The sequence below is a fragment of the Parus major genome, chromosome 5 (genome assembly GCF_001522545.3).
Source record: "Parus major isolate Abel chromosome 5, Parus_major1.1, whole genome shotgun sequence".
Taxonomy (NCBI): Eukaryota; Metazoa; Chordata; class Aves; order Passeriformes; family Paridae; genus Parus; species Parus major.
The window spans coordinates 36,132,166-36,150,803 of NC_031774.1; the positions used below are offsets into that span (position 1 = coordinate 36,132,166).

The 18,638-nt window shown below is 36.8% G+C and overlaps 1 protein-coding gene across 1 annotated transcript in view; it reads left to right on the forward strand.

Annotated features, from left to right (window-relative positions):
- NPAS3 (neuronal PAS domain protein 3) overlaps positions 1-18,638 on the forward strand; it is a 589,490-nt gene that overhangs the window by 245,888 nt on the left and 324,964 nt on the right. The window lies entirely within an intron of this gene.

Sequence of the window (18,638 nt, forward strand, 5' to 3'; positions counted from 1 at the left end):
CAGTCTAATGGGGGTTGTTCATATTGTGCAGAGAGGTAATTTGTGTTTGCCCTTCCTTTTAATTTGGGAGCTGCATTTAGTTCAGCTGAACTACAAGTGTCCATGCAGCTGAAAGAAGTCAAACAGGTGTCACAGGAGGTTTCTGTGTATGCAGTCAAAGAATCCTGGGAATTTTGATCTTGTAAGCGGTTTTGCTTCTGACCTTCTAAACCTTTTTACTCTGAATAATCTTTTTTTTTTTTTTTTTTCCTTCATGTTGCTGAGGTTTTGACCCAGCCACTGGAATGAAGGGTTATTGATGTGTAACTCAGTTTGTGGCTTAATGTGGTGCACTTTGTCCAGCCAGCTTGTAAGTGATCCTTTAAATTGCAGATGCTGCTGAGGTTATACAATTTAATTATAATGTCACTTTACAATTTTAAAGAAAAAAATGCCTTTTGCATTGCTTAATGAATACAAATTGTGCACAAGTTGGAAATACAAAAGAATAAAAATTAACATTTGTCCTTCTTGCCAAAGTATTTACATTTTTACAACCGATAAGTAGTACAATAATTCCATTACCTATATTCATTAAACATTTGTGCTTTTCAGTTTGTGATTTGTATACAGTAGTTATTAATAAAATGAAACTGTCAGCATTTGCTGCTTTTGCCCATCCTCTTCTTACCCTTTTTTATTCCATTGCAGACAGAGTAATTAGAGGTTGAAAATGCTATGTGCAAATGCCTGTTACAAGGATTAAATTATATAATCATAGTAATGATTTTCCTTAAAACTCTTACTGCCAACTGTAACATTTTTCACTTCACCAGGTTTTTTTGTGCCATCGTATTTTATGAGAAAGTGGAAATATTACTCCGTTCTGACAATCTGCTGCAAGTTACTAGTTTGTGGTCAGATTTGATAGAAACCCATATTCATTTAATACTCGCCAATCAGAACTTGACAGAGGTATTGCTTATTTTCTCATTTCATCACTGAAGCATGCCGGTGTAGTTTAGTCCCTAATTACTCTCAGACTGAGACGTTCCAAATATTCCCATGGTGGTAATATTTTTCTGCCTGGATGAGTCATTACGTTGTTTGGCAGACTGAAACACCAGCCTTTCCTTGTTGGAACACTACCCCTCATGTAGCACCACATCTTTTCCTCACTGCTGTCTGTTCCACGACTTTCATCCTGCTGTGACATTTCAAGCTGTACCATACGAAAGCACATTTGCCTTCCTTCTATCTGACTGATTGGACCGGTGCCAGCTCTTTCTTCAGGGCCAAGGACAGGAGACTGGGATAGTCTGAATAGAACTGCTTAATGATCTAATGGAGCAGTGCTCTCTCCTGCTGAGAGATAGGGCTTATTTGTTTGCTGGTTAGAGGAAAGGTCAGGGAAATCCTTTTCAGCAAAGGCTGTGACAGTGAGAATGTGCAATACCACACATTCCTGGGGCTTGAATAACTTCATACATCAGGTGTTCCCCTCATGTTAAAAATCCCGTTCTGTTTTCATTTCATTTTCAATATCCTGCAGATGGCATAGGGATGGAAGTGATGAATTCTACAACTTGGTAATATAAAGCCAAATGTTGTTCCTCCTGATAGAAGGAGACTTCATACTAAGAGTTTAACACCGGGGAAGGTAACGCAGACAGCTAGCAGTATTTCATAAAGGCAGCTGGTTTTCCTTGTCATTGTTGTGAAACCTACTGGGTATATGACTTTTAATGGCTTTATGCTTAACAAGGCTGTAAACATAGTTTGCATATTTTCCCACTGAGTTTGACAAGGACCGCAATTCCAGTTTGGTCAGTCAAGTTAATTTAGTCTAGACTTTCCTCGGCAGCTGAGTAACAAACAGCCTGGTTCTGACAGTTCTGGGGGTGGGAAATGTGCACGGTGGTGCTGCCACGGCTCCTGAAATCGCCCTGCACATGAAGATTTGGGGCAGCTTGGGGTAGATCTGTCAGGGTTTCCTCCAAGGAAGCTGAGGAAGGGGGGAGTGTGGCAGGCACGGCAGAGGCTGGATCAGTGCCACCAGGAGAGCCCCGTGCATGTGAGTGACCTGGCTGGGCCTGGTGCTGGCTGCCTGCCCAGAACGGTGCGTGATGCGCCTCAGAGCAGCCACCGAGAACCCCAAGAGCGGGGCCACAGCGGTGCTTACACCGTGCTTCAGTCTGTTTAAAAGAGCACACTAGACCTCTGCACAGGCCTTCTTCCCATAAATGTTGGGGGTTTCTTTCAGCAAAGTTTTATGTAATTCCAGAGAGCACTCTAAAGTGAAATATATTAAGAAATAAGCCAGTTTCCCCTTTCCATGTATTCTCCCTGGTTTCTTTGCTCTTCTCCTAGGCACTTTTGAAAGCTATTTCTGCCCAGATAGCTCTCACTATGCCTCATTTTTCATTTGTTTCTGTGAAGCTTTTGCAAAAACAAGAAGGAGAAAAGCCACTTTTAAAATAAAAGCATATGGTTTTAGAACCACAGAAATTGGCAAGTGGCTCTCAAGGGTTGGTTTAGCACCTGATAGTGCTTCATTGTTTGTTTTTGTTTTGTTTTTAATTTACGGGATTTCAAGCTGACAGTAGCTATTTTAACAAAATAACTATAGATTGTTGTTTCTAATGTGGCTGAAGTTTAGCAGGAAACATTGGAGTTGGCAGTGCCATAAAAGCACATGCAGAATGTTCTGATTATAAAAACAACATTCATAACCCACACTGAAGTTTTCAAATACATGCTTCTACTTCCACTGTTGTGATCCTAGGAGATGAAAACCTGAACCCCTCAGGTTATTTCCTGAGTAAAGAGCATTTAAGATAAACAAATTCATATTAAATGGTTCTGATAATATCTTCATATATTAGGAATAAGATACTTGCTATAGTCTTAGACTGTCAACTTGTCAGGATTTTTATTTTTAAATAGAAAGACTAGGTGAATTTAAGTTAAACTGTGTAGCAAAATACTAAAAGTAGTAAAGAAAACAAAAAACCCACTTAGAAATAACAGGAATTAGTTAATAAAATATTTACAAGACAGTAAATAAAAGTGTGAGGAGGAAAGTAAAAGAGAAGGCAGGTCCCTCCACGTCACGGTTGAACTGCACTGGAGGTGGAATGTGGGATGCTTGCAGTCTGCTCACTCAACTGTATTTGACTAGGGCCGTCATCCCCTCAGCTTTCACAAGCACTGAATGTGTCAAAAATCTTTCAGAGAAAGTGTAAATTTTAACCAGCCTGCTTCTGGTTCATATTTAATGTGGTTTTAAATGCTTAAATCACATTGATTCAAGGTATTTCTTCATCAGGTTTCATGGAGGTTAGCATAAATCAACAAGATAGTTCAATGTGTGAGTACATGTTAATTATGATAGGGGTACAGTGCTGATTTGTTAGAATTTTTCTCATTTAGCCCTACTTGAATTAAGAGTTTGTAGTTTGTGCATGCCATGCATTTTTATATGACAATGTCTCTGTTTAAGGACAGATTTTGACGTAACTTCCAGTGCTGCCAGATTAATCTAGAGCTATCTGTGCCCATCCCAAACTTGCTTGAAAACAAACAAGGGTTTCAAAAATTCAGTCACTAAACAGTGGATAATAGTTTTTGTGTCATTCTGGTTTATTGTGTTACAAAATCAGCATCTAAATACTTGGTGAAGCTTTAGTAATCTAATTTTTTAATTCTTGTAATGCCGATGCATAAGTTTGTGTGTGTTTGTTTTACCGTCTTCATAACCAAAATTTCATCCTGAGTAGCAGTATCAAATTCAGTGTAATCCTTTTCTGAAACAAGTTATTTCTTTTTTATCACTAAGCTATCATTACCTGTTAGTGAAAATTAAGCAGGGAGATGTTTGGTTTTAAGTGTCTGGATTAAACTTTCACATGGAAGAAAACTGATTGAGAAAGGCTACATATCTCTTCTAAAATCACCTATGCAGTGCAGGTGCAGAAGTTGTCTGCAAACAGCCAGTTGTCTTGCAGACAATAGTCTCACTGTGTGACATGCCCTAAATTTTGAATCTTCTTATTTTCAGACTGCAATGTCAGACTTCCTAGGTGATTTCTTCAAAGTTCTTTTTTCCCTTCCCCCTTCCCCCTCCTTTAATCTAGGATAAGTGTTTCTGACTTATAATTATTAAAGAGGGTGGTAAAACTGCACATATTGAAGAACAGATTCTGTAGTAGTAGTAGTAGCTGGCAGAAATGTTAAGTGCTTTTCACAGTCAACATTCAAACAGATTATCAGATGGCATATTTCACCCTGTTGTTACTTTAAATGAAGTGACCATGAAATCAACAAATCTGCTGTCAGGTGCCTGTCACGGAGATAGTTCTCCCTGTCACACAATGCCTCACATAACAGGTAATGTGTTTTTAAGAATCAGTCCTGTGTCACCTCATCAAGTCCTTGTTAAAAGATGAAATAAGACGGATGGTGTTGTCTCCCATGGAGCTGACTGAAATTCAGTAGAAGCAATGCATGTTACACCAAAAAAAAAAAAAAAAGTTAAAAAAAAAAAAGTAAAATAGGTGCCAGGAAGATACCTCTGACTGTGCTATTACTTTTTTTCTTTGTCTTGAGAATGATTACTCATTTCTTCCTGCTAATTTCTTTCTCGGCTGAAAATTAATGGGGTTAAGTTTAAATTTTGTGATAAGGACAGGAAGAATTAATCCTCAGTCACCAAACAAATGATAACCTGGAATGGTGTTGTGCCAGTAGCCCTGCATTCACTTGGAATGGTTAATACCCGCTTCCGTGCCTAACAGAGATGGCACTCATAATTAATTAAGTTATGAGGTGTTCCTGAACAATTATTTCGTTCAGGATTCTTAAGTTTAATCATTAAATTCAGGGCCAGGGATAAACTAATATTACCATATTCTGTTTTTCCCTATATACTTTCATAAAAGTTCTCCCAAGTAAAATAGATTTTTGTCTTGTTCATGAAATTTTAATTATAGCATCATTCTCAGCTTCTCAGTGTAAGGAACTGTCAGCCAGCTTGAACTCTGCTGAGACAGATGCTGTAGGGTTTTTGGTTGTTTTTGTTTGTTTTTTCTTTTTTTTTTTAATTTTGTTTTGACTTTTCAGACTCACCATTTTTGTTAAAAAATAAAAATAGGGAGGGAAGTCACCTTAGTGATATATGGACATCTGTTACTGTAATTTGTTCTTTCATGTCTAGGTTGTGACTAGCATTAGTATATTCAGGACAGTAGGAAGAAATACCCTTTCCTTTCCTTGCCACAGCTAGACGTAGTTCAAAGATTTATTTTTTTTTTAAAAGTAAAGGTTTAGAGATGTTGCTTACAGAAGCATAAATTGGGCAGGAGGTACAAAGATTAGCTGGCTTACTCTGTGCTGGCCAGCCAAGCTGGTTGACTATCGAGGGCTTGCAGCACCCACACTGCCAGCAGTGTGAAAAGGGAGGGGAGGGGACCATCCTTCTGAAATGTGACTGAGACACCAGAGGCTATGTTTTAGGTAGGGCACAGATCACCATTTCAGGATGAATTTGAATTGGATGTATAACAGTACAGAACCACAGCTCTAAGAAAATTGATACTGAAGGCAGTGAAATAAATGATTCAGCGAGATTCACAGACAGGCAATGGCTCTGCCTGAAGCTTGTGTCTTGTGAGGCAAGACTTTATCTGGTTTGCACTAAACCAGTTTTTTCAGGCTGACCATGCCATTTGTATTACTCATTCCTCCACTGCAAATTATGTCTTTGATCAGATGTTTGAAGTAATCATGTGGTTGCCATTTTTACTTTCCGACAAATTACCTGGATATATTTTAAATGCATTTTGAGAGTTCTTTCTTTTATACAAATGACTTATGTTTGAGACGTTGAAGATACTGAGATGCCATTTCAGAACAACTTCAAAGAATTGTGGGCTGTGATTACAGGGAGAAACTGCAGATGTGTTACAGGCAGGCAAAGACTAGAAGAAACACATTAAACCTTTAGGTAGATTGGTAATTTTCAATACTTTTTAGTGCTTTTCTCTTCTCTGCCCACAGCATTTTCCATGATGTAGGAATGGAGAAATGATGTCTTTTGGATTAGAAACAGAATTGGTGCAGAAAGAGCAAATAGTGCTAATGATGTTTTAAGTACTGGCTTCTCTTAAACTCCATATGGGCAAATTCTGCCACTTTGCTATATAAAATTGGAGACAGAACCCAGGCAAATCTTTCATCATGATTATTAATTTTGCTTCTTGTCAAAGCCAAAAGGAGGTTAGAACTGTTAAGATACCTTTACACTAGTGACACAAATTATTTTACCAAAATAGTTTGTCATTGTTGTTCTTGTTTTATCAGTGAATTGAGTACCATTAATTAGCTCCATGTGAAAATCAGCACATTTGAACAAGAATACTAAGTCTGGGACCAGGCTGATCCTAGTGCTTGGTCAAACTCCTGTTTTTCAAATGCATAAGAAGAAATAATTAGGGGACAATTTCATAGACACTAAGAGAGTGAATCCTACAGACTACTCTGAGCACAAACCTCAATGGAATGGAGTGGAACTCATAACTACCCCCCACCGCCCCACCTGAGAATAAATTAGAATCCTCTAGACATCATACAGATATCAAATACTTAAGTGTATTTTAGAAATCATGATAGAATTTTATAGCTCTCCCCATATAACTGCCACTGGATACCAGATATAACAGAGAAGAGAGTGATGAGGCTGGAAAAGTCTTTCACTCATCTAAATATGTCAAATCGAGGCACTTGGTTCTAAAGTATAAGCAGCAGGAATATGGAATCTAATTCTAGTAAAAGTCATGTAACTTGTAGGGAGATTGTTTCTGGATGTGATTCAGTAACCTCTTCATATGTTTCTAAAATGTGGCGCTAAACATTATAAAAACCACTCCAAGCTCCTCTATTTTTGCCTGCCACTGAAGAACACTGGAATATTTAATATTTTCTTGTGTCTGAGGGGGGACTTCTGAGATCTCTGGAAAGTTCCTGGCACAGTAACATTTGGATCTCTTAGCTGAAGACCTAAATCCCACTGACTCCACCTGCAGTTAGAGTGGGTGGGTGGGCTCTCCCTCCACTTTGTTCCTGTTTCTGTCTCCTTTGCTGTGCCAGTGTGAGTGTATGATGGCATTGTTAGCAGATCAGCCAGCCTGTCCAGCTGAAGAGTAACTCAAAGAATAGTAATAGTGAAGTAACTCAAAGAATGAATTCCTTAATTCCCCAACATGGCTCACAGTGCACGTACTGTTGCTGACACAGGTAGGAGGTAGAAGCAGAGCCCAGGTATGGACAGGATGGTGAGGCCTCCTTTTTCAGCAGTTTTAAAGTGCTGGCAGCTGTATTTGTGTAAAGGAAAAGAAGACAGTGCTGAGGAACATTGGATCTTATTGTGCCTTTGCTTTCCCCATAATTTTTCCAAACATACTGTGTGCTTAGCCCTCTGAATGGTTGCTCCACGGGAAAAATTGAAGAACACATTCAGTACAATTTTCATTTAATCCAAACATTCAAGAAGCATGCTAAGAAACACAGCCACAGATTTTTTGTAGATGTCTCCCACAAAATGTATTAAAAGTTTCCCATGCTGAAAGCCTATTACTAGGAACCAATACAGAAGTATCACTAATTATTTCCAAAACTTCAGGGTAGAATTTTAATGTAGGTGATTTAAAGCCTAAAACAATTTCTAACCCTTAGAATCTAGGCTAATGTGGAGTGTTATGTCTGCAGGATTACTCACCATTTCCTGCTCTGGAAATTTTATATATGAATCATCTTGTGTTGCCTAAGGACAGGATCCAGGATACCAAAATAGATATTCTGTTTTTCCACACCAGACCCAAAGTTGCCCCAAATGCAAGGCATTTGTGTTCAGAGAACCTGCACTCTTCAAATTCTGTTTCCTAGACACTTAAGCAGGCATGCATGCTTATTCAGGCACAGTACTTCCTAAGGGTCTGCTGGGGTGACCAGCAATCTTGAAGGAAAATGTGCTTTATGGAAACATCTAGTTAAACTTATTGCTCTCACCCAGGGGTTGTCAGCAGCTTTTACCTTCGCATACTTTGTGGCAGCATTCTGAAGCTACTACCAGGCCAAAGTGTTATTTTTTTAACAATTATTTGGTTTGAACTTCCATAGGTTTATCAAGAAACTTCCCATCATGTATGTTTCAGCTGCTTTTCCTTTGTGCACCTACACAGACTCCAGGGGAAGAGAATAAGACATGTCTACACTGGACATGAATCTACAGTGAGCTCCTCAGCTGGCCTTAGACTTCTCTCAAAGCTCTGAAAGTAGCTTGGGTAACTTGTCAGGACAGAACTGATGGGTATAGAAGATACACATCGGCCTAGAGCTCTGATGCCGCATGCTGTCTGGATTAATTGGCACTAGTTGCTAGTATGAACAGTGTGGTCCTTTGATATGAGTTGGTGTGGAACTTCTGTCTCCAAAGTGATATTTGGAGTCTCAGTGCCTACAGTTTCCACACCCTTAACTGGCATTTCTGTATGTGGAAGCTGATAATCATTCTCTGGTGGCTGAGATGCTTCTCAGTACAGTGAATTGCTTTCTTGCAAAAGGCTGTTCTTGATGCAGTAGTAAAGTCCTATAATGCATGGAGATCAGATTAAATTCATATGAATTATTATCTCTATCGGATTTATCTCTCAAAGTACTCATTCTCCTCTTCTGCGAAAGATTCTTGACTGAAGAAACTCAAATCCAGAAACAATCTATCATTTGAAGCGTGATTATGAAACAGATTGAATCAACTTCTTGCACAGTTCAAGCTACAGGACACAGGTTTATTGAATCACAGCACTGCCTATATTGATGTTCTGAAAGCAAAATTCAGTTGGAATAATCTCACACATACAAAACTATTTGTTAACAGTTTTTCACCTAGTTTTATTTTAATGAACTGCTTGGAATTACTTAAGCTTCATATGCTGCTTTGCCCTACAAGGTTAGGATTTACAGCGGACACTAAAAATGTTCCATTTGTTTTTAAATGGTTAAACTTTTTTTCTCTTGCATTAAGAAGGTAGTCTGCATTCAACAACTTTCAGTTTTAGAAAACTGAAATGGCTATCATTGATTTGAGTCTGAAACTGTTTTAGTAATATTTACTTTAGTATTTCTTTAGGTCACATTTGATGCTTCTTGTGCAGTATGCATCCTTTCACCCTCAACGCTCACATGTAGCTTCCAGAACTTTTATGCAAAATCTATAGAAATTATAAAGTTTCCAACATATAGCCCAAGGAGCATCTGTTTTATTTTGCTGATTTAAGATTTTTTTGGTTCTGCCTCTTCTTTTTCCCACTTTCAAGTTCAAAAGAGGTATGTGCATGCTTTCTGACTGTATGATGTTATTCCAAATGAGTTAGATTTACAAAAGACCACTAGCAGAAAAGTAAGCAGTGTAGCAATAATAATATTAGCAAGAGACAACTTGCTATGGAGGAAAGTCAGTTCTGTGCAGATATGTTTCACATATGAAAGTGTCAAAAGTTAGTGCCTGTCAGGATTTTCAAAACATACATTTGGTTTTGAAACTTTGTTGGAATCGTGTTCTCTATTTTTAGTCTCCTCATTTCCTCTAAAAATTTAGTTTAATTGTGTGCTCTTGTGAAATTATGCAAAGTGATTTAAGTGACAGAAATAATCTACCTCATCACTCTCAAATGCTTGCTGTTGGAGCAGTTAGAGATCCATCTTTTTATATAGATATGGCTGCAATAGGGCAAGTAAAGGATTTAGGATGGTCCCAATTATTTTATGGGGCATTGGATGAAGTCCACAGTCTTAAATATTTAGCAGAGCTTTATAAACAGTTTTAGCTTGATTTAGGTCCAATCCTTAAAAGCTTTAGAAGTCAAGTTCAGTTCAAATAGTTGTTTTCTACCAAAGCATGAAATTCCTTCTTCTTCTTTCAACATAGCAGTGTTTCACTCCTGGTCATCTTGTGCTCCAGAGCACTTTCTTCATTCACACTTATGATCATATGGATGGATAAAATAATGTTGTGAATACTAAATGCAGTTGTTTTTACCACGTCTGTTGGAGGCATTGTAAGAACTAATTTTTTATTCTGAAAAGAATTAAGCAGCATTCAAAAGTGTCATTGCATGGCTGAATTCTGTTACTATTTGGATACATTCTTTCACAGAATGCATGGTTAGGACCTTGCAGTGACATCATAGAATTGAGTCAAAGGCTACAACTGTCCTACATAACAAGAAAAAGTATTCAGATTTCTAATGCTGTAATAATAATACCTATATACCAAATTAACTACCATGAAAAAAAAAAAAATCACTTTGGAAGATCTACATAAATACAGGTTTTCATTAAACCTAATTATTGTAAACAGGCTACTGTAGCTGATACTATCTTCCACATAATTACTCATCTTGGATTTCTTATATTTCTCTGGAGCATCTCTTGTTGGCCCATGATGTCCAGAGATGGATTACAAAGCACATTCATCTAATCCAATGTGAGATTTCTTTGCTGTTACTGTGCCATGAATTTTGTTCATTTTTACTAACATTTTTACAAACGATCACACTGAAAGGATGATTTTCTGTATTTTATTTTTTCTACTTCCATTTTCGTTTCCTTTAAAATAGTCATATCTATTTAAACTTGATTTAAGTGAAACATTCCACAGCTCTCCCTCGGCAAGTATTCAACCCAAAAGCAAACATTTACAGATGCTCTGATGTACAAAGTACATAAGGGGGGTACTGTTCAAGCGCTATCCTGCAGGCACCAGTGAACTGCACAGTGCATGTATTCACTGCAGGGGCTCTGATCTGCATATGCAATCGTTTCTGTATGCTGTTTCTATTGACACAGGGAAAAAATTCAAGGAAAAAAATAAGGGAAGGCCTTCAAGTGTGAGATTATTTAGCCTTTCTCTTTTAGAGAAGACCCTCCTAACCCATTTTTTTTGTTATTTTAAGAGGACTTTTTAAAAATTCTTAAATGAAGTGACTGGTCATGACTGCTGGAGGAAGGAGAGCAAGGCCTGTGAGAATGAAAGCAGTATTTTGGGGTTTTCCCTGAAAAGCATTGATAGACAGAGTGGTTTGGTAAGAACCAAGTGCAGCATCAGATTAAAGACCTCGAAGGACAGTAGCTGCAGGAGGGAGGCAATCACCAACTGTACTAATAAAAACTGAATAGCTATCTCTGAAAAGAGGCTAGGCATCGGGCTTTGATCTGCCCGCCTCCTTGTATATAAATGTAATCTTGGATCTTGATTGAATATTCCCACTCTGATTTTGTAATTAAAACATCATTTATACTGAGAATAATTAAGACAACTGTACATTTGATTTTAAAATCAGTTTTGAGTATTGTGCCTTGTCAAGCTACAAGAATGGTTCCTGCAGCTTTACAACTTAGCATTAAGAGGCAGACAGTGACCGCAGGCACCTGAGTGGAAGGTTTGACAGTTTGATAAATTAGGAATGACACTTGCCAAAATGGCTGTCCTTCCCTCAGCCTGCCAGTGGAGCATTTACACACTGTTAATTGAATTGGCAATTTGTGTAACAGTACCTGCCCCTGAGCTTTTGTAATGCTGGAGCTGCCATTTAGCTCTGATAATCCAGGACTTGGGAATAAGGACGAAAAGCTTCACATGATATTATTGCAGATTTAAAATGACAGTTGGGGACCTTGTTGCCAATTTCCCATTAAATGAGAAATAATTAACAATAGCAATAACAAAGTCTTATAAAGCTGGAAAGTTAAATTGACTTTTCAGCAGTAGTATGGTTTGAAATTGCTTCTAGTGTGATTATCAGATTGCCCTTTCAGTATTATATACCCTAAATAGTATCATCTCATGGTCTGAATAGGCAATAGTGTCAAAGCTTCCCTGTTTTATTAGTGTGAGACTCTTCTGATTTATCTGTGGAGTTTTTTTAATTTCTTCATGCCATGTAAAAATTGAGTTATGTTATAATATTTCATACAGATAAAAAACTTAATGAAATATTAGAGATTCTGATTTCCATGGTTATCAGTAATTGAGTGACAGTAGAAACAAATTTTTCAGTCATAGATGAATATTGTTAATTATGAGATGCTTTTTTACAGTTGAACTTGCAATTGATAACTTCATCCCTAAATTTCTCCAGTGTACCTAATGCCACTATCTGAAATGACAATTTATCAGCAAACTATTGTTTTTTTAATAAGCTTCTTATGTTTTGATAATCCTTGTGAATGCTCCCTAATGATTTGATGCCCAAATACCATAGTAACCAAAACTCATAAAGAATTAGCCACCAAATACTAGAGTTTTTGCAAATTTTAGGGCTTAAGAACACAATCAGATTCTTCAAAGCTGGCTCATTTGCTACATGTCAGAAAGTTAATTTCTCCATGCAGATGTGCAGCTCATATTCTCACCCCAAGATTTAGACTTGGAAACTTTAAGTGATGTATGGAAGAGCAGATGGAAACCCCAAGAGCTGATAGGTCTTTCCCATCACAAGAATACATATGGATTCATAAGATGCCACAGTGACTAGATGAAGCACACAAGTCTTGTCCTTTTCCTACCTAGTAAATAATCTAATCTAAGGCAGTATAGGTCTAAAAGCCTATGTACTGAAAAATATCTTTTCATCTCACTGCTGTGGTCGTAGAGTGGGATGCAGACCAGAATGATCCCAGTCAACAGGCCTATACTATATATAATATATATATAATATACTCAAGTCATATTAGCATTTTAGTATGAACTATAGTACTGTAGTGGTCGTGCTATTACACAAGTGATGAAAAGTGAAAGAGGGCAAATAAAAGAAGAGGTGAGCTAAGATAAGCTGGTGTGGAGCAACTGAGCAGAAAGATTTGTGCTGAAGCCTACTGTTCAAATATTTGTGCAATATATTTCATAGAATCATAGAATGTTAAAGTGCTGGGATGAACCTTAAAGATCATCTAATCCCAGACCCAGTTGTCATGGGCAGGGACATCTCCTGTCCATGACATCATGGCCCTCCCAGGGACTTTCTCCAACCCTTCCATGCCCTGCTCATGTTGGAGACACCAGAAGTTTGGATGGTATCCACCTTAAAAGGACAGTACCCTGGAGGAGATAGAAAAAAAGCCATGAGTTACCACTGGATTGTGAGCAGGATGCTGTGCAACCCACTGCTCTAGCCAGTGCTCAGAGAGAAATGCCAAACACTTCCAGCCCCAGGGGCAAACTCACGCTTTGCACAGCACAGTCTGTAGAGCAGAGGCAGGCTTGGCAGGGAACACGCAAGGGAATTAACTAAAATAAAGGAAATTACTGGGAACAGGAGTTATGGCATAGGATTGTATGTGCTGTTGAAGATGGAAAGAAGAATTTAATTTCTGGTAAATTGAAGGCAAAGTCAGGATAGGAAATTAGGAACCTGGATGAGGAATGTATGTAGAAAATAGATTTCTTACCAAGATAATCTTTAACTGATGGCTCTTTTTCTTTTATCAAGGCCTTCCACCTTAATGCAAGGAAAGAAGTAAATATTCATGACTAAACTGTAAGGTGTGAGGTTTTTTTATTTTTTTTGTTTTTTCAGACACCTGCAGGTTCTATAGTATTTTTGGGAAACTACTTTCAACAATTCAAGGCTTCACAGAATAGTGGTCTATTCAATCCAGAAATTCTGTATCTGTATTTTTTTTTAAAAATTAATTATCCTATGACTAAATACAACGTCTTTCTAGAGGGGGAAGAAAAATCACCTTGTGATTTGGTTTGACACATAATACAGGAAGATTTTGCTATCTGTCTTTGGACAAATTCTTTGTGTGGTTCAGTTGGGTTGCACCTCAGAATTTGTATTTGTAGCACACAACAATGAATATTATCTCTTTGAAAGTCTTCTGACATTTAATTTCTCTAGTTTTACAAACCAATATATAGGTTTGCAAAACCTTTTTTTTTTTTTTTTAATATTAATCTTTTTTATTAGGCTATTGCATTTTTGCATAGGTCATTATCCAAACTGAGAAGAAATTTTCAACACAAAATAGTCCTTTTGAAAAATCACTTGATTAAATGTTATCAAGTTGTGAATTTAGAAATGAGTGCGAAAGGATATAAATTTTCAAGATCCTTCTTGGCATGTAGAACTCTGTGTAGATTACACAGAGAGGGAAATGGAGGTATACTGGATAAACCTAACTTGCTTGTCTTGTCTTATTAACTTGTAATTTGGAAAGTTAGCATGTTCCTGTTAGCAAATTAAAACACATACAATAAAGTGTCTATCACTACCACTAGCTTTTTCTCACTTATGAAGGAGAGGGAAATGTAGGGGAACTCTACTGAAAAAGATACCATGATCTAAAACATGGTGCAATTTTTGTAATACTTTTAAGTGTATTCCCAGAACAATTGGGTTACTATGCTGCTTATGTACCCATTTGTCCTAGAGGATTTTAAGTCCTTTCCAAGTCTGCTTCTGGAATTTCTCTCCTTATTACATACTGCTTTTCAATTTATACTATATAGCTATTATCCTTGGGATAATTATACTAAATAAAGGCAGAGCTGAAAAAGCAATATATGTGTTGATGAGGAATTTTCTTTCATTGAAGCCCTAAAGATCAAAATTGCCTCTTATCTCAGGGGAAAGCTCAGTAGATAAATAAGTTGTAGAGGGCAGCCAAAAGGTCAGGAAATTAGATGGTGTTGATCCATGCTGAATCCATTTGGGGAATGGCTATCTCCTCCTGGATTCTCCTTCTTCCACTAGCTGCTGAGTGTTCTCTGCACTCCTCTTACTGCAAGGTAAGAGTTTGAGAGAACTATGCTCAAAGAAGTAGTCCAAGTACATACTATAAAGAGCTGCCTAGGTAAAAACTGAAGTGCCTTGCCTAGCATTGAAACTGATGCAGAATGGGATTATTTCTCTGCCTGCAGAAACGACTGCTGAAAAACTGCCAGCTGTATTCAACAATAGCTTCAATTTTCTGATTTTCTTCTAAGGTTTATTAAATTTTAAGGTGTCTACTATCAAAACATCAGGAAGTCTAAAGATCATGGGTGTGCTTACTCTCTTTTTTCCCTAGAAACTGGTGTCTTTCTTCCTCTTTAGTGGCATTCTGTCCTCAAATCTAAAATTTGTTGCATACTCAAAAGCAACATCACATAAGACTTTGTGTTGGATCTACGCCCCCCCACTTCAGAATCATATTCTTGGTTTTACCTTTACTTATCTTTGTCACTTCCTCCTGGCTTTTTCAGAGTTTAGCAGTTCACTTTGTGTTCTCTCTGTATCTTTTAAAGTTTAACTCAGAATCTCTTCTCTTTTCTCTCATTACAGCATTTCACAAACATCTGAAGCAGTCTGTTAATGCATTTTGTTTTTCTGATTAATTTTCAATTACGGCTCAGCAAAACACAAACACTTTATCTGTAATACTTATAATTTAATACTTGGACAGATAGTTTCATATTTTCCCAGTCCAAACTGGAAAAGACAGAAAAATCTCCCCATACCCTATTTTCACTGTGCTTGTTTATGTCTCCCTTGTATGAGGCTAGAGGCTCCCTGGGGAAGTCAGCTTCACAGTTTGAGCTTCATACACTTATGACTGCCTCTTACCCTATGAAGTGTGGTATAAAACATGGAAAGACTCCATATATACATTATTTATTGTGTAAGAATAATTGGTGAAGGTGTATGCAAGACAAAGAGGATTGCAGAAGTTCTGAACAGATTTAAATCCATGTGTTTATGTGATTTTGTGAACAGTCTAATAAGCATTCTTTTAGTGAAAATATTAAATATATCTGTTTAGGATTCACTGTTCTGTACTCACTTTCATTTTTATATCAGTTAATGAGAGAACATGATAGTCTTGCTAAATAAAGGGCAATTAAAAAAATCTTCCTGCTCTTCACTTCTACGATGTAATTGCTGCTGATATTCAGTGTCTAGTGAAATATTCCACTGTGCAGTTACAGGAGTTTACAATAGAATTTGTAGCCCAAATTGTTATTTTATCCCCACTTTTCTTGTACAACTGTGTATGTAAGAAGCAACATGGGTAAGAAAGTGCCAAGAAGTTCTTTTTAATAATATTTTTATAAGTCCTCTGAAATGGTCTGTTTTAGTACCCCCAAAACATTTTGCAAATAAGCAATTTTGCGTCAGGTAGCCAAAATAATTTGCCTGCAAGTTTCTGCTCCTCTTGAGTAAATGGCCTGAATATAAGCTCAAAGAGACTTCCTCTTGGAATCTTTGTTTTGTAAGAAAGAGGTTCAGAGTCATTGAGACACTGAGTTAGAATAAGAATATTTTTTTTTAATATTGAGAGTGAAAACAACTTGTCAGGATATGGGAATCCTTGCTCCCTGTGTTCAGTTATTTATACATAATCCAATAGTGTCAACAGGAGAAGAAGATACTGCCTGAACTCAGAATACTTCACAGCTTAAGTTCAGATTCTCCCAAGAGAGAAGTGAAAAAGTTTTTTTCATCTGAACTGGGATAGCTTTTTATTTTTCTCTGATAAGGGGTTGCAGCAATTGGAGACTTAAGCAAGAAAATTACTCTTACAGCTCTGTGAATAAATTCTGATGATTTTTTTACTTACCCTTACAGTGGAGACACATTTAGAAGGGATGAAACTTTACTGTAGCCATATATCTGAACCACCTTTGATGTCAAATTTTAGATATAATCTGAAATTTACAGTTTTAGCCTACACTAAAATATGATCACATTTCTTCCAAGAATCACAAGCAGTTTAATTTTCTATAAATGCTATCAACCTGGATTGCACAGGGTTTCTTTCTGCTCTATATCACCTTGTTTAAATCCTTAAACAGGGATCAGAGCAGCTGGATGCTACCCACTGTTGGGGAATTTTGGTTCTTAATCCAAACTTCAGATCTCATGTTTGGCAATTTCAACATATGCTTCTAAGTTTTGATATAGGACAAACACATCCAGAATTAGGTACTTACTATGAATTTTTGTGGCTAAAGATTGAAAAAAAGTTAACTTTGGTTGTGTTTGGTTTTGTTACTTAGAAAACGATAAAGAGATTTTGATCACTTCATGGAGTGAAATTAATTGCATTTGCTTCAGAAAGAAAAAGGTGGATATTTATTCTTAAAGGGCATATGATGAAAAATCAACAATCCCATTTACATGTAAGCAATTTAATAGACCACAGTAAGAAACCAGAATACTGACAGTTCTTCAAAATGATGTGCTGTTAAAAATTGCTGGCTCTGTGTTGAAAATCATGTGGGTTTGATGGGATTTTTTTGTTTTACTTTTGTTTTTTTTGGGTTGTTTTGTTTTGGGGGGGTTTTGGTGGGGTTTTTTGTTGTTGTTTGTACTGCATAATAATCACATTGAGATCTTGTTTTTAGAAGCCAGGCTTCTAAAATATTTCTCTAAATCATACTGATAATTTTCAGGGCTTAAAGTCCTAAGAATTTGTAACAAGCAATCTTAGATCTATTGTTTTGTATTTTTATGGCTCAGCTTCCTAGTAGAACATGAAAGCTGCTTACAGTACTTGTAACTCCTCCAATTTCAGGTAATCAGAGTACTGAAAGAGTCTGCATATAAACTCACTTTTTTCTGTAATGAAGACTGTATATTCTTTCCCATTTGGCACAAGACTTGTCTGAAGTTTAAAATAAAATATCTAAAAAATCAGCTTACAATATATTACCCTATTTCTCTTACTTTCAGCGATGCTTCAAGTATTATATTTAGATCCCTATAATCTATTGATTCCAGTGAGAGGAGGTACTTTTTGTGAATCTGCAATTAATAGTTCCTTTACTTTGGAAAGTTAGATTCAGGCAACTGAATTATTTAATTGCTTTTGAGCATCTTACTGTTTGCTATCATCAATAAACATATGGTGCTTTTGATGATGTTGCTCTTTGCCATAAACAATAAAAGTAATCTCTTTGTACATCTATAATCACTGGGTATTGAAAAGCAGGATTAAAATATAAGAAATTTCCAGCACACAGAATTTCATAATGTCAATTGAGTAGCAGTGTACATTTCAGTAGCATTTGTGTTAAATCATTTTATTGATAAATAGTTTTGAATTATATTTTTGTTTTCTAGTTTGCAGAAAAGGTTGTTTTTCCAATTGGAAAAGTTAATGCTTCAGAGCTTGCTGGAAAAATAGGGCTATAAGTTTGATTTTTGTACTACTGTAGCCCTGATAAAGAAATTACTCCTCCTTATTATATGGAATTTCAGTATTAAAATGATTTTCTGGAGGAAGATTTTGAGATGTAAAATAAGTAGCTTAAACAAAACAATGTTCTCTATTTCTTTAATATTTATGCAAATAAAACACATGAAGTGCATTGGATATCTCACCACATAGCTTAGATCCAAAATATCAGGTGGGAATTAATTTGGAATACTGTTTTGGAGCCATTGGTATGTATCTAGGACCCAAAAATGCCTTTTGTGCCAAGGAAGCTAATTTTTTGTATTTTAAACTTAATCTAGCCAAAATCTGGATTAGCCATGTCACATCCCCTTAACCACAGGCATGTAAACTTCAGGATAGACAGCTGTTGGGATGTTTCAGACTGGGACTCCTGCCCT